Source organism: Hyla sarda, unplaced genomic scaffold (assembly GCF_029499605.1).
Source record: "Hyla sarda isolate aHylSar1 unplaced genomic scaffold, aHylSar1.hap1 scaffold_219, whole genome shotgun sequence".
Lineage (NCBI taxonomy): Eukaryota > Metazoa > Chordata > Amphibia > Anura > Hylidae > Hyla > Hyla sarda.
This window is the reverse complement of record NW_026608861.1, coordinates 182,073-197,396: the sequence shown is the minus strand read 5'-3', so window position 1 is coordinate 197,396 and position 15,324 is coordinate 182,073. Positions and strand designations below refer to the sequence as shown.

General features: G+C 45.9%; 7 non-coding genes across 7 annotated transcripts; all 7 read right to left on the bottom strand.

Annotated features, from left to right (window-relative positions):
• Positions 1-58: 58 nt before the first annotated feature.
• LOC130320064 (U2 spliceosomal RNA) lies at positions 59-249 on the bottom strand. The gene has a single exon (XR_008866033.1). It is a non-coding gene; the product is annotated as a U2 spliceosomal RNA (small nuclear RNA).
• Positions 250-2,341: 2,092 nt separating this feature from the next.
• LOC130320063 (U2 spliceosomal RNA) lies at positions 2,342-2,532 on the bottom strand. The gene has a single exon (XR_008866032.1). It is a non-coding gene; the product is annotated as a U2 spliceosomal RNA (small nuclear RNA).
• A 2,095-nt stretch (positions 2,533-4,627) lies between these two features.
• LOC130320062 (U2 spliceosomal RNA) lies at positions 4,628-4,818 on the bottom strand. The gene has a single exon (XR_008866031.1). It is a non-coding gene; the product is annotated as a U2 spliceosomal RNA (small nuclear RNA).
• A 2,084-nt stretch (positions 4,819-6,902) lies between these two features.
• Positions 6,903-7,094, bottom strand: LOC130320176 (U2 spliceosomal RNA). The gene has a single exon (XR_008866134.1). It is a non-coding gene; the product is annotated as a U2 spliceosomal RNA (small nuclear RNA).
• A 2,093-nt stretch (positions 7,095-9,187) lies between these two features.
• Positions 9,188-9,378, bottom strand: LOC130320060 (U2 spliceosomal RNA). The gene has a single exon (XR_008866030.1). It is a non-coding gene; the product is annotated as a U2 spliceosomal RNA (small nuclear RNA).
• Positions 9,379-11,486: 2,108 nt separating this feature from the next.
• LOC130320059 (U2 spliceosomal RNA) lies at positions 11,487-11,677 on the bottom strand. The gene has a single exon (XR_008866029.1). It is a non-coding gene; the product is annotated as a U2 spliceosomal RNA (small nuclear RNA).
• Positions 11,678-13,771: 2,094 nt separating this feature from the next.
• On the bottom strand, positions 13,772-13,962 carry LOC130320254 (U2 spliceosomal RNA). Its single transcript, XR_008866188.1, has one exon. It is a non-coding gene; the product is annotated as a U2 spliceosomal RNA (small nuclear RNA).
• Positions 13,963-15,324: the final 1,362 nt, after the last annotated feature.

Below are 15,324 nucleotides of genomic sequence, written 5' to 3'. Positions count from 1 at the left end.
GCTAGCCAGCTAGCAGGTAGCAATGAAAGTAGGAATCTTTCTTTTTAACCCTGTAAGGGGGTGGTGCACTGTACCCGAAGATACTGCCATATCGGGTCAATGCATAGGGCGACGGAAGCAAGCTTCGAAATCGGCCCCCGTTCTCAAAAATCCATTTAATATATGGTCCCCAGATAGGGGACGTATCAGATATTAAACTGATAAGAACAGATACTACACTTGATCTTAGCCAAAAGGCCGAGAAGCGATAACCGTGAAAGGGGCGGGCCCAACAAGGTGCCCTTCATGGGCACTATCACTGCTTGCTGTCAGGGAGGCTGCCAGACAATTTTCCATGCACACTCTGGGCTGGGGGGCAGTCAACCACCAGTACACACAGCAGAACCTAAACCCATACCATTATTGCTAAGCAGCAAGACAGGGGCCCATTGCACTCCCACGGGGCCTTTTTAAATGCAATCCATAACCCGGATTTGCCAGGAACCCTTCTTACTCCTCCTACTTGCATGTGACACTGGGCTTAGGATCTGCATAGGAAACACACACACAAGCACACACCTACCTTTGTTGCCTGCAGATGCCTCCTTGGCTGTCCCCAAACGGTATCAAACCAACACCCACGGGAAGCTGTAAGCATATAGGACATGCCTGCACCCCATTGGACTTACCTGTGTGGGTTAAACCCGGGTTATTTGACAACCTATGGCGGTGATGGTTCTGCTCAGGCAGAGCAGTGCTGATGCTCCTCATAAAGCTGTCGCTGCTGTGAAGGTTCTAGGTGACATCACAAATCCCTATGGTTACATACACAACAAAGCTGGGTTGTTGTTGTTTACACTCTGCAAGGCCTGTGGAAGTGAGTGACATCATAGCTCTGTAGTTCTGAGGGTTCTAGATGGATGCAACAATCTCCTGTTGCTTCTATGAAGGCCATAATAGACGACATCACCAAACAGCTCCATAGTCACATACACAGCAAAGGAGAGATGTTGTTTACACCTAGTGATGTCAGTGGTATTGAGTGACATCACAGCACAGTGCTAAGGCTCCTGGGCCTGGACACAGCAGCGGCTGCAATATCTCAACGGAGAATACGTTTATATATATGTGTGTGTGTGCGCGTATATATATATATATATATATATATATATATATATATATATATATTTCTCCGCCGAAATCACTTTTAAACCCATTTCCACCTTTTTTTCCCTTCTCTTCCTCTTACTTTTTTTTCACGTTTTTTTACGTTTTTCTCCTTTTCGCCTCTTTTCTGGGCGTATTATTCTTCTTTTTCTTCTTTTTTTTCGTCTAATGCATACCCCATCAGTGCAGCAATGCTTATTCAATACCGCCAGCAGATGGAGACACTGGGGGATAATTTTCTAAGGATTTATACTGATTTTTCCTGTCTGAATTTGTCGCACAGAAAGTTGCAGGCCAAATATGTGTGACATTTCTGCGACTTTAGCTTCTAGAGCATTTTTACAACATTATACATAGGTGCTGAATACATAAAAAGCGACTGTTCAGCGACAGACAAGTCGCATCGGCTGAAAGTAGGCCAGAATGTCAGTCCATGTTGGAGCAGGTTTAGATACAGTCTAAAGTATAGATCTCAAAGTCTGTGCACAGAATTTAGCAAGGGCCTCGCACCTTCTGATGCATCAGGTAGGTGCACAATAGCATAGCCTAACCCTCTGTACTTTGGTCTATATTGATGCGGGACATAGACAGCCAGCTGATGACCAATCCATTAGTGCAATGGATGGCTGGAAGCATTTGTCTTTGCCTTTGCAATACCACAGAAGCAATGCATGGTCAATGTACAGCAATGACACACCTGTGTGAACAGCCAGGAGACCCCCCCCCCCCCCCATGTTATGTTACATAGTTACATAGTTAGTACGGTCGAAAAAAGACATATGTCCATCAAGTTCAACCAGGGAATTAAGGGGTAGGGGTGTGGCGCGATATTGGGGAAGGGATGAGATTTTATATTTCTTCATAAGCATTAATCTTATTTTGTCAATTAGGAACATTCAGCACCCACCCGCTATCAAGGCAGCTGCCTATCATGTCATGCCCTACCTGCACAGGTGTGCTGGCTACTCAAATGATCCAATTAAGGAGGCCATTTAGTCAGCAGCAGCAGAAGTCCTGTGCCTGGACGCTCCAACAGCGGCCAGACACAAGCAGAAGCAGAAGCAGCAGAAGCAGCAGCAGCACCACCTTTTGTTTTTTGGCTGCAGCAGCAGCAAGGCCCACAGGGCTGGCTAGCTGGCTAGCCAGCAAGCAGGTAGCAATGAAAGTAGGAATCTTTCTTTTTAACCCTGTAAGGGGGTGGTGCACTGTACCCGAAGATACTGCCATATCGGGTCAATGCATAGGGCGACGGAAGCAAGCTTCGAAATCGGCCCCCGTTCTCAAAAATCCATTTAATATATGGTCCCCAGATAGGGGACGTATCAGATATTAAACTGATAAGAACAGATACTACACTTGATCTTAGCCAAAAGGCCGAGAAGCGATAACCGTGAAAGGGGCGGGCCCAACAAGGTGCCCTTCATGGGCACTATCACTGCTTGCTGTCAGGGAGGCTGCCAGACAATTTTCCATGCACACTCTGGGCTGGGGGGCAGTCAACCACCAGTACACACAGCAGAACCTAAACCCATACCATTATTGCTAAGCAGCAAGACAGGGGCCCATTGCACTCCCACGGGGCCTTTTTAAATGCAATCCATAACCCGGATTTGCCAGGAACCCTTCTTACTCCTCCTACTTGCATGTGACACTGGGCTTAGGATCTGCATAGGAAACACACACACAAGCACACACCTACCTTTGTTGCCTGCAGATGCCTCCTTGGCTGTCCCCAAACGGTATCAAACCAACACCCACGGGAAGCTGTAAGCATAGAGGACATGCCTGCACCCCATTGGACTTACCTGTGTGGGTTAAACCCGGGTTATTTGACAACCTATGGCGGTGATGGTTCTGCTCAGGCAGAGCAGTGCTGATGCTCCTCATAAAGCTGTCGCTGCTGTGAAGGTTCTAGGTGACATCACAAATCCCTATGGTTACATACACAACAAAGCTGGGTTGTTGTTGTTTACACTCTGCAAGGCCTGTGGAAGTGAGTGACATCATAGCACTGTAGTTCTGAGGGTTCTAGATGGATGCAACAATCTCCTGTTGCTTCTATGAAGGCCATAATAGACGACATCACCAAACAGCTCCATAGTCACATACACAGCAAAGGAGAGATGTTGTTTACACCTAGTGATGTCAGTGGTATTGAGTGACATCACAGCACAGTGCTAAGGCTCCTGGGCCTGGACACAGCAGCGGCTGCAATATCTCAACGGAGAATACGTTTATATATATGTGTGTGTGTGCGCGTATATATATATATATATATATATATATATATATATATATATATATTTCTCCGCCGAAATCACTTTTAAACCCATTTCCACCTTTTTTTCCCTTCTCTTCCTCTTACTTTTTTTTCAAGTTTTTTTACGTTTTTCTCCTTTTCGCCTCTTTTCTGGGCGTATTATTCTTCTTTTTCTTCTTTTTTTTCGTCTAATGCATACCCCATCAGTGCAGCAATGCTTATTCAATACCGCCAGCAGATGGAGACACTGGGGGATAATTTTCTAAGGATTTATACTGATTTTTCCTGTCTGAATTTGTCGCACAGAAAGTTGCAGGCCAAATATGTGTGACATTTCTGCGACTTTAGCTTCTAGAGCATTTTTACAACATTATACATAGGTGCTGAATACATAAAAAGCGACTGTTCAGCGACAGACAAGTCGCATCGGCTGAAAGTAGGCCAGAATGTCAGTCCATGTTGGAGCAGGTTTAGATACAGTCTAAAGTATAGATCTCAAAGTCTGTGCACAGAATTTAGCAAGGGCCTCGCACCTTCTGATGCATCAGGTAGGTGCACAATAGCATAGCCTAACCCTCTGTACTTTGGTCTATATTGATGCGGGACATAGACAGCCAGCTGATGACCAATCCATTAGTGCAATGGATGGCTGGAAGCATTTGTCTTTGCCTTTGCAATACCACAGAAGCAATGCATGGTCAATGTACAGCAATGACACACCTGTGTGAACAGCCAGGAGACCCCCCCCCCCCCCCATGTTATGTTACATAGTTACATAGTTAGTACGGTCGAAAAAAGACATATGTCCATCAAGTTCAACCAGGGAATTAAGGGGTAGGGGTGTGGCGCGATATTGGGGAAGGGATGAGATTTTATATTTCTTCATAAGCATTAATCTTATTTTGTCAATTAGGAACATTCAGCACCCACCCGCTATCAAGGCAGCTGCCTATCATGTCATGCCCTACCTGCACAGGTGTGCTGGCTACTCAAATGATCCAATTAAGGAGGCCATTTAGTCAGCAGCAGCAGAAGTCCTGTGCCTGGACGCTCCAACAGCGGCCAGACACAAGCAGAAGCAGAAGCAGCAGAAGCAGCAGCAGCAGCACCACCTTTTGTTTTTTGGCTGCAGCAGCAGCAAGGCCCACAGGGCTGGCTAGCTGGCTAGCCAGCAAGCAGGTAGCAATGAAAGTAGGAATCTTTCTTTTTAACCCTGTAAGGGGGTGGTGCACTGTACCCGAAGATACTGCCATATCGGGTCAATGCATAGGGCGACGGAAGCAAGCTTCGAAATCGGCCCCCGTTCTCAAAAATCCATTTAATATATGGTCCCCAGATAGGGGACGTATCAGATATTAAACTGATAAGAACAGATACTACACTTGATCTTAGCCAAAAGGCCGAGAAGCGATAACCGTGAAAGGGGCGGGCCCAACAAGGTGCCCTTCATGGGCACTATCACTGCTTGCTGTCAGGGAGGCTGCCAGACAATTTTCCATGCACACTCTGGGCTGGGGGGCAGTCAACCACCAGTACACACAGCAGAACCTAAACCCATACCATTATTGCTAAGCAGCAAGACAGGGGCCCATTGCACTCCCACGGGGCCTTTTTAAATGCAATCCATAACCCGGATTTGCCAGGAACCCTTCTTACTCCTCCTACTTGCATGTGACACTGGGCTTAGGATCTGCATAGGAAACACACACACAAGCACACACCTACCTTTGTTGCCTGCAGATGCCTCCTTGGCTGTCCCCAAACGGTATCAAACCAACACCCACGGGAAGCTGTAAGCATAGAGGACATGCCTGCACCCCATTGGACTTACCTGTGTGGGTTAAACCCGGGTTATTTGACAACCTATGGCGGTGATGGTTCTGCTCAGGCAGAGCAGTGCTGATGCTCCTCATAAAGCTGTCGCTGCTGTGAAGGTTCTAGGTGACATCACAAATCCCTATGGTTACATACACAACAAAGCTGGGTTGTTGTTGTTTACACTCTGCAAGGCCTGTGGAAGTGAGTGACATCATAGCACTGTAGTTCTGAGGGTTCTAGATGGATGCAACAATCTCCTGTTGCTTCTATGAAGGCCATAATAGACAACATCACCAAACAGCTCCATAGTCACATACACAGCAAAGGAGAGATGTTGTTTACACCTAGTGATGTCAGTGGTATTGAGTGACATCACAGCACAGTGCTAAGGCTCCTGGGCCTGGACACAGCAGCGGCTGCAATATCTCAACGGAGAATACGTTTATATATATGTGTGTGTGTGCGCGTATATATATATATATATATATATATATATATATATATATATATATTTCTCCGCCGAAATCACTTTTAAACCCATTTCCACCTTTTTTTCCCTTCTCTTCCTCTTACTTTTTTTTCAAGTTTTTTTACGTTTTTCTCCTTTTCGCCTCTTTTCTGGGCGTATTATTCTTCTTTTTCTTCTTTTTTTTCGTCTAATGCATACCCCATCAGTGCAGCAATGCTTATTCAATACCGCCAGCAGATGGAGACACTGGGGGATAATTTTCTAAGGATTTATACTGATTTTTCCTGTCTGAATTTGTCGCACAGAAAGTTGCAGGCCAAATATGTGTGACATTTCTGCGACTTTAGCTTCTAGAGCATTTTTACAACATTATACATAGGTGCTGAATACATAAAAAGCGACTGTTCAGCGACAGACAAGTCGCATCGGCTGAAAGTAGGCCAGAATGTCAGTCCATGTTGGAGCAGGTTTAGATACAGTCTAAAGTATAGATCTCAAAGTCTGTGCACAGAATTTAGCAAGGGCCTCGCACCTTCTGATGCATCAGGTAGGTGCACAATAGCATAGCCTAACCCTCTGTACTTTGGTCTATATTGATGCGGGACATAGACAGCCAGCTGATGACCAATCCATTAGTGCAATGGATGGCTGGAAGCATTTGTCTTTGCCTTTGCAATACCACAGAAGCAATGCATGGTCAATGTACAGCAATGACACACCTGTGTGAACAGCCAGGAGACCCCCCCCCCCCCCATGTTATGTTACATAGTTACATAGTTAGTACGGTCGAAAAAAGACATATGTCCATCAAGTTCAACCAGGGAATTAAGGGGTAGGGGTGTGGCGCGATATTGGGGAAGGGATGAGATTTTATATTTCTTCATAAGCATTAATCTTATTTTGTCAATTAGGAACATTCAGCACCCACCCGCTATCAAGGCAGCTGCCTATCATGTCATGCCCTACCTGCACAGGTGTGCTGGCTACTCAAATGATCCAATTAAGGAGGCCATTTAGTCAGCAGCAGCAGAAGTCCTGTGCCTGGACGCTCCAACAGCGGCCAGACACAAGCAGCAGCAGAAGCAGCAGCAAGCACCACCTTTTGTTTTTTGGCTGCAGCAGCAGCAAGGCCCACAGGGCTGGCTAGCTGGCTAGCCAGCAAGCAGGTAGCAATGAAAGTAGGAATCTTTCTTTTTAACCCCTTTAAGGGGGTGGTGCACTGTACCCGAAGATACTGCCATATCGGGTCAATGCATAGGGCGACGGAAGCAAGCTTCGAAATCGGCCCCCGTTCTCAAAAATCCATTTAATATATGGTCCCCAGATAGGGGGACGTATCAGATATTAAACTGATAAGAACAGATACTACACTTGATCTTAGCCAAAAGGCCGAGAAGCGATAACCGTGAAAGGGGCGGCCCAACAAGGTGCCCTTCATGGGCACTATCACTGCTTGCTGTCAGGGAGGCTGCCAGACAATTTTCCATGCACACTCTGGGCTGCTGGGGGGCAGTCAACCACCAGTACACACAGCAGAACCTAAACCCATACCATTATTGCTAAGCAGCAAGACAGGGGCCCATTGCACTCCCACGGGGCCTTTTTAAATGCAATCCATAACCCGGATTTGCCAGGAACCCTTCTTACTCCTCCTACTTGCATGTGACACTGGGCTTAGGATCTGCATAGGAAACACACACACAAGCACACACCTACCTTTGTTGCCTGCAGATGCCTCCTTGGCTGTCCCCAAACGGTATCAAACCAACACCCACGGGAAGCTGTAAGCATAGAGGACATGCCTGCACCCCATTGGACTTACCTGTGTGGGTTAAACCCGGGTTATTTGACAACCTATGGCGGTGATGGTTCTGCTCAGGCAGAGCAGTGCTGATGCTCCTCATAAAGCTGTCGCTGCTGTGAAGGTTCTAGGTGACATCACAAATCCCTATGGTTACATACACAACAAAGCTGGGTTGTTGTTGTTTACACTCTGCAAGGCCTGTGGAAGTGAGTGACATCATAGCACTGTAGTTCTGAGGGTTCTAGATGGATGCAACAATCTCCTGTTGCTTCTATGAAGGCCATAATAGACGACATCACCAAACAGCTCCATAGTCACATACACAGCAAAGGAGAGATGTTGTTTACACCTAGTGATGTCAGTGGTATTGAGTGACATCACAGCACAGTGCTAAGGCTCCTGGGCCTGGACACAGCAGCGGCTGCAATATCTCAACGGAGAATACGTTTATATATATGTGTGTGTGTGCGCGTATATATATATATATATATATATATATATATATATATATATATATTTCTCCGCCGAAATCACTTTTAAACCCATTTCCACCTTTTTTTCCCTTCTCTTCCTCTTACTTTTTTTTCACGTTTTTTTACGTTTTTCTCCTTTTCGCCTCTTTTCTGGGCGTATTATTCTTCTTTTTCTTCTTTTTTTTCGTCTAATGCATACCCCATCAGTGCAGCAATGCTTATTCAATACCGCCAGCAGATGGAGACACTGGGGGATAATTTTCTAAGGATTTATACTGATTTTTCCTGTCTGAATTTGTCGCACAGAAAGTTGCAGGCCAAATATGTGTGACATTTCTGCGACTTTAGCTTCTAGAGCATTTTTACAACATTATACATAGGTGCTGAATACATAAAAAGCGACTGTTCAGCGACAGACAAGTCGCATCGGCTGAAAGTAGGCCAGAATGTCAGTCCATGTTGGAGCAGGTTTAGATACAGTCTAAAGTATAGATCTCAAAGTCTGTGCACAGAATTTAGCAAGGGCCTCGCACCTTCTGATGCATCAGGTAGGTGCACAATAGCATAGCCTAACCCTCTGTACTTTGGTCTATATTGATGCGGGACATAGACAGCCAGCTGATGACCAATCCATTAGTGCAATGGATGGCTGGAAGCATTTGTCTTTGCCTTTGCAATACCACAGAAGCAATGCATGGTCAATGTACAGCAATGACACACCTGTGTGAACAGCCAGGAGACCCCCCCCCCCCCCATGTTATGTTACATAGTTACATAGTTAGTACGGTCGAAAAAAGACATATGTCCATCAAGTTCAACCAGGGAATTAAGGGGTAGGGGTGTGGCGCGATATTGGGGAAGGGATGAGATTTTATATTTCTTCATAAGCATTAATGTTATTTTGTCAATTAGGAACATTCAGCACCCACCCTCTATCAAGGCAGCTGCCTATCATGTCATGCCCTACCTGCACAGGTGTGCTGGATACTCAAATGATCCAATTAAGGAGGCCATTTAGTCAGCAGCAGCAGAAGTCCTGTGCCTGGACGCTCCAACAGCGGCCAGACACAAGCAGAAGCAGAAGCAGCAGAAGCAGCAGCAGCACCACCTTTTGTTTTTTGGCTGCAGCAGCAGCAAGGCCCACAGGGCTGGCTAGCTGGCTAGCCAGCAAGCAGGTAGCAATGAAAGTAGGAATCTTTCTTTTTAACCCTGTAAGGGGGTGGTGCACTGTACCCGAAGATACTGCCATATCGGGTCAATGCATAGGGCGACGGAAGCAAGCTTCGAAATCGGCCCCCGTTCTCAAAAATCCATTTAATATATGGTCCCCAGATAGGGGACGTATCAGATATTAAACTGATAAGAACAGATACTACACTTGATCTTAGCCAAAAGGCCGAGAAGCGATAACCGTGAAAGGGGCGGGCCCAACAAGGTGCCCTTCATGGGCACTATCACTGCTTGCTGTCAGGGAGGCTGCCAGACAATTTTCCATGCACACTCTGGGCTGGGGGGCAGTCAACCACCAGTACACACAGCAGAACCTAAACCCATACCATTATTGCTAAGCAGCAAGACAGGGGCCCATTGCACTCCCACGGGGCCTTTTTAAATGCAATCCATAACCCGGATTTGCCAGGAACCCTTCTTACTCCTCCTACTTGCATGTGACACTGGGCTTAGGATCTGCATAGGAAACACACACACAAGCACACACCTACCTTTGTTGCCTGCAGATGCCTCCTTGGCTGTCCCCAAACGGTATCAAACCAACACCCACGGGAAGCTGTAAGCATAGAGGACATGCCTGCACCCCATTGGACTTACCTGTGTGGGTTAAACCCGGGTTATTTGACAACCTATGGCGGTGATGGTTCTGCTCAGGCAGAGCAGTGCTGATGCTCCTCATAAAGCTGTCGCTGCTGTGAAGGTTCTAGGTGACATCACAAATCCCTATGGTTACATACACAACAAAGCTGGGTTGTTGTTGTTTACACTCTGCAAGGCCTGTGGAAGTGAGTGACATCATAGCACTGTAGTTCTGAGGGTTCTAGATGGATGCAACAATCTCCTGTTGCTTCTATGAAGGCCATAATAGACGACATCACCAAACAGCTCCATAGTCACATACACAGCAAAGGAGAGATGTTGTTTACACCTAGTGATGTCAGTGGTATTGAGTGACATCACAGCACAGTGCTAAGGCTCCTGGGCCTGGACACAGCAGCGGCTGCAATATCTCAACGGAGAATACGTTTATATATATGTGTGTGTGTGCGCGTATATATATATATATATATATATATATATATATATATATATATATATATTTCTCCGCCGAAATCACTTTTAAACCCATTTCCACCTTTTTTTCCCTTCTCTTCCTCTTACTTTTTTTTCACGTTTTTTTACGTTTTTCTCCTTTTCGCCTCTTTTCTGGGCGTATTATTCTTCTTTTTCTTCTTTTTTTTCGTCTAATGCATACCCCATCAGTGCAGCAATGCTTATTCAATACCGCCAGCAGATGGAGACACTGGGGGATAATTTTCTAAGGATTTATACTGATTTTTCCTGTCTGAATTTGTCGCACAGAAAGTTGCAGGCCAAATATGTGTGACATTTCTGCGACTTTAGCTTCTAGAGCATTTTTACAACATTATACATAGGTGCTGAATACATAAAAAGCGACTGTTCAGCGACAGACAAGTCGCATCGGCTGAAAGTAGGCCAGAATGTCAGTCCATGTTGGAGCAGGTTTAGATACAGTCTAAAGTATAGATCTCAAAGTCTGTGCACAGAATTTAGCAAGGGCCTCGCACCTTCTGATGCATCAGGTAGGTGCACAATAGCATAGCCTAACCCTCTGTACTTTGGTCTATATTGATGCGGGACATAGACAGCCAGCTGATGACCAATCCATTAGTGCAATGGATGGCTGGAAGCATTTGTCTTTGCCTTTGCAATACCACAGAAGCAATGCATGGTCAATGTACAGCAATGACACACCTGTGTGAACAGCCAGGAGACCCCCCCCCCCCCCCATGTTATGTTACATAGTTACATAGTTAGTACGGTCGAAAAAAGACATATGTCCATCAAGTTCAACCAGGGAATTAAGGGGTAGGGGTGTGGCGCGATATTGGGGAAGGGATGAGATTTTATATTTCTTCATAAGCATTAATCTTATTTTGTCAATTAGGAACATTCAGCACCCACCCGCTATCAAGGCAGCTGCCTATCATGTCATGCCCTACCTGCACAGGTGTGCTGGCTACTCAAATGATCCAATTAAGGAGGCCATTTAGTCGTCAGCAGCAGCAGAAGTCCTGTGCCTGGACGCTCCAACAGCGGCCAGACACAAGCAGAAGCAGAAGCAGCAGAAGCAGCAGAAGCAGCAGCAGCACCACCTTTTGTTTTTTGGCTGCAGCAGCAGCAAGGCCCACAGGGCTGGCTAGCTGGCTAGCCAGCAAGCAGGTAGCAATGAAAGTAGGAATCTTTCTTTTTAACCCTGTAAGGGGGTGGTGCACTGTACCCGAAGATACTGCCATATCGGGTCAATGCATAGGGCGACGGAAGCAAGCTTCGAAATCGGCCCCCGTTCTCAAAAATCCATTTAATATATGGTCCCCAGATAGGGGACGTATCAGATATTAAACTGATAAGAACAGATACTACACTTGATCTTAGCCAAAAGGCCGAGAAGCGATAACCGTGAAAGGGGCGGGCCCAACAAGGTGCCCTTCATGGGCACTATCACTGCTTGCTGTCAGGGAGGCTGCCAGACAATTTTCCATGCACACTCTGGGCTGGGGGGCAGTCAACCACCAGTACACACAGCAGAACCTAAACCCATACCATTATTGCTAAGCAGCAAGACAGGGGCCCATTGCACTCCCACGGGGCCTTTTTAAATGCAATCCATAACCCGGATTTGCCAGGAACCCTTCTTACTCCTCCTACGTGCATGTGACACTGGGCTTAGGATCTGCATAGGAAACACACACACAAGCACACACCTACCTTTGTTGCCTGCAGATGCCTCCTTGGCTGTCCCCAAACGGTATCAAACCAACACCCACGGGAAGCTGTAAGCATAGAGGACATGCCTGCACCCCATTGGACTTACCTGTGTGGGTTAAACCCGGGTTATTTGACAACCTATGGCGGTGATGGTTCTGCTCAGGCAGAGCAGTGCTGATGCTCCTCATAAAGCTGTCGCTGCTGTGAAGGTTCTAGGTGACATCACAAATCCCTATGGTTACATACACAACAAAGCTGGGTTGTTGTTGTTTACACTCTGCAAGGCCTGTGGAAGTGAGTGACATCATAGCACTGTAGTTCTGAGGGTTCTAGATGGATGCAACAATCTCCTGTTGCTTCTATGAAGGCCATAATAGACGACATCACCAAACAGCTCCATAGTCACATACACAGCAAAGGAGAGATGTTGTTTACACCTAGTGATGTCAGTGGTATTGAGTGACATCACAGCACAGTGCTAAGGCTCCTGGGCCTGGACACAGCAGCGGCTGCAATATCTCAACGGAGAATACGTTTATATATATGTGTGTGTGTGCGCGTATATATATATATATATATATATATATATATATATATATATATATATATTTCTCCGCCGAAATCACTTTTAAACCCATTTCCACCTTTTTTTCCCTTCTCTTCCTCTTACTTTTTTTTCAAGTTTTTTTACGTTTTTCTCCTTTTCGCCTCTTTTCTGGGCGTATTATTCTTCTTTTTCTTCTTTTTTTTCGTCTAATGCATACCCCATCAGTGCAGCAATGCTTATTCAATACCGCCAGCAGATGGAGACACTGGGGGATAATTTTCTAAGGATTTATACTGATTTTTCCTGTCTGAATTTGTCGCACAGAAAGTTGCAGGCCAAATATGTGTGACATTTCTGCGACTTTAGCTTCTAGAGCATTTTTACAACATTATACATAGGTGCTGAATACATAAAAAGCGACTGTTCAGCGACAGACAAGTCGCATCGGCTGAAAGTAGGCCAGAATGTCAGTCCATGTTGGAGCAGGTTTAGATACAGTCTAAAGTATAGATCTCAAAGTCTGTGCACAGAATTTAGCAAGGGCCTCGCACCTTCTGATGCATCAGGTAGGTGCACAATAGCATAGCCTAACCCTCTGTACTTTGGTCTATATTGATGCGGGACATAGACAGCCAGCTGATGACCAATCCATTAGTGCAATGGATGGCTGGAAGCATTTGTCTTTGCCTTTGCAATACCACAGAAGCAATGCATGGTCAATGTACAGCAATGACACACCTGTGTGAACTGCCAGGAGACCCCCCCCCCCCCATGTTATGTTACATAGTTACATAGTTAGTACGGTCGAAAAAAGACATATGTCCATCAAGTTCAACCAGGGAATTAAGGGGTAGGGGTGTGGCGCGATATTGGGGAAGGGATGAGATTTTATATTTCTTCATAAGCATTAATCTTATTTTGTCAATTAGGAACATTCAGCACCCACCCGCTATCAAGGCAGCTGCCTATCATGTCATGCCCTACCTGCACAGGTGTGCTGGATACTCAAATGATCCAATTAAGGAGGCCATTTAGTCAGCAGCAGCAGAAGTCCTGTGCCTGGACGCTCCAACAGCGGCCAGACACAAGCAGAAGCAGAAGCAGCAGAAGCAGCAGCAGCACCACCTTTTGTTTTTTGGCTGCAGCAGCAGCAAGGCCCACAGGGCTGGCTAGCTGGCTAGCCAGCAAGCAGGTAGCAATGAAAGTAGGAATCTTTCTTTTTAACCCTGTAAGGGGGTGGTGCACTGTACCCGAAGATACTGCCATATCGGGTCAATGCATAGGGCGACGGAAGCAAGCTTCGAAATCGGCCCCCGTTCTCAAAAATCCATTTAATATATGGTCCCCAGATAGGGGACGTATCAGATATTAAACTGATAAGAACAGATACTACACTTGATCTTAGCCAAAAGGCCGAGAAGCGATAACCGTGAAAGGGGCGGGCCCAACAAGGTGCCCTTCATGGGCACTATCACTGCTTGCTGTCAGGGAGGCTGCCAGACAATTTTCCATGCACACTCTGGGCTGGGGGGCAGTCAACCACCAGTACACACAGCAGAACCTAAACCCATACCATTATTGCTAAGCAGCAAGACAGGGGCCCATTGCACTCCCACGGGGCCTTTTTAAATGCAATCCATAACCCGGATTTGCCAGGAACCCTTCTTACTCCTCCTACTTGCATGTGACACTGGGCTTAGGATCTGCATAGGAAACACACACACAAGCACACACCTACCTTTGTTGCCTGCAGATGCCTCCTTGGCTGTCCCCAAACGGTATCAAACCAACACCCACGGGAAGCTGTAAGCATAGAGGACATGCCTGCACCCCATTGGACTTACCTGTGTGGGTTAAACCCGGGTTATTTGACAACCTATGGCGGTGATGGTTCTGCTCAGGCAGAGCAGTGCTGATGCTCCTCATAAAGCTGTCGCTGCTGTGAAGGTTCTAGGTGACATCACAAATCCCTATGGTTACATACACAACAAAGCTGGGTTGTTGTTGTTTACACTCTGCAAGGCCTGTGGAAGTGAGTGACATCATAGCACTGTAGTTCTGAGGGTTCTAGATGGATGCAACAATCTCCTGTTGCTTCTATGAAGGCCATAATAGACGACATCACCAAACAGCTCCATAGTCACATACACAGCAAAGGAGAGATGTTGTTTACACCTAGTGATGTCAGTGGTATTGAGTGACATCACAGCACAGTGCTAAGGCTCCTGGGCCTGGACACAGCAGCGGCTGCAATATCTCAACGGAGAATACGTTTATATATATGTGTGTGTGTGCGCGTATATATATATATATATATATATATATATATATATATATATTTCTCCGCCGAAATCACTTTTAAACCCATTTCCACCTTTTTTTCCCTTCTCTTCCTCTTACTTTTTTTTCACGTTTTTTTACGTTTTTCTCCTTTTCGCCTCTTTTCTGGGCGTATTATTCTTCTTTTTCTTCTTTTTTTTCGTCTAATGCATACCCCATCAGTGCAGCAATGCTTATTCAATACCGCCAGCAGATGGAGACACTGGGGGATAATTTTCTAAGGATTTATACTGATTTTTCCTGTCTGAATTTGTCGCACAGAAAGTTGCAGGCCAAATATGTGTGACATTTCTGCGACTTTAGCTTCTAGAGCATTTTTACAACATTATACATAGGTGCTGAATACATAAAAAGCGACTGTTCAGCGACAGACAAGTCGCATCGGCTGAAAGTAGGCCAGAATGTCAGTCCATGTTGGAGCAGGTTTAGATACAGTCTAAAGTATAG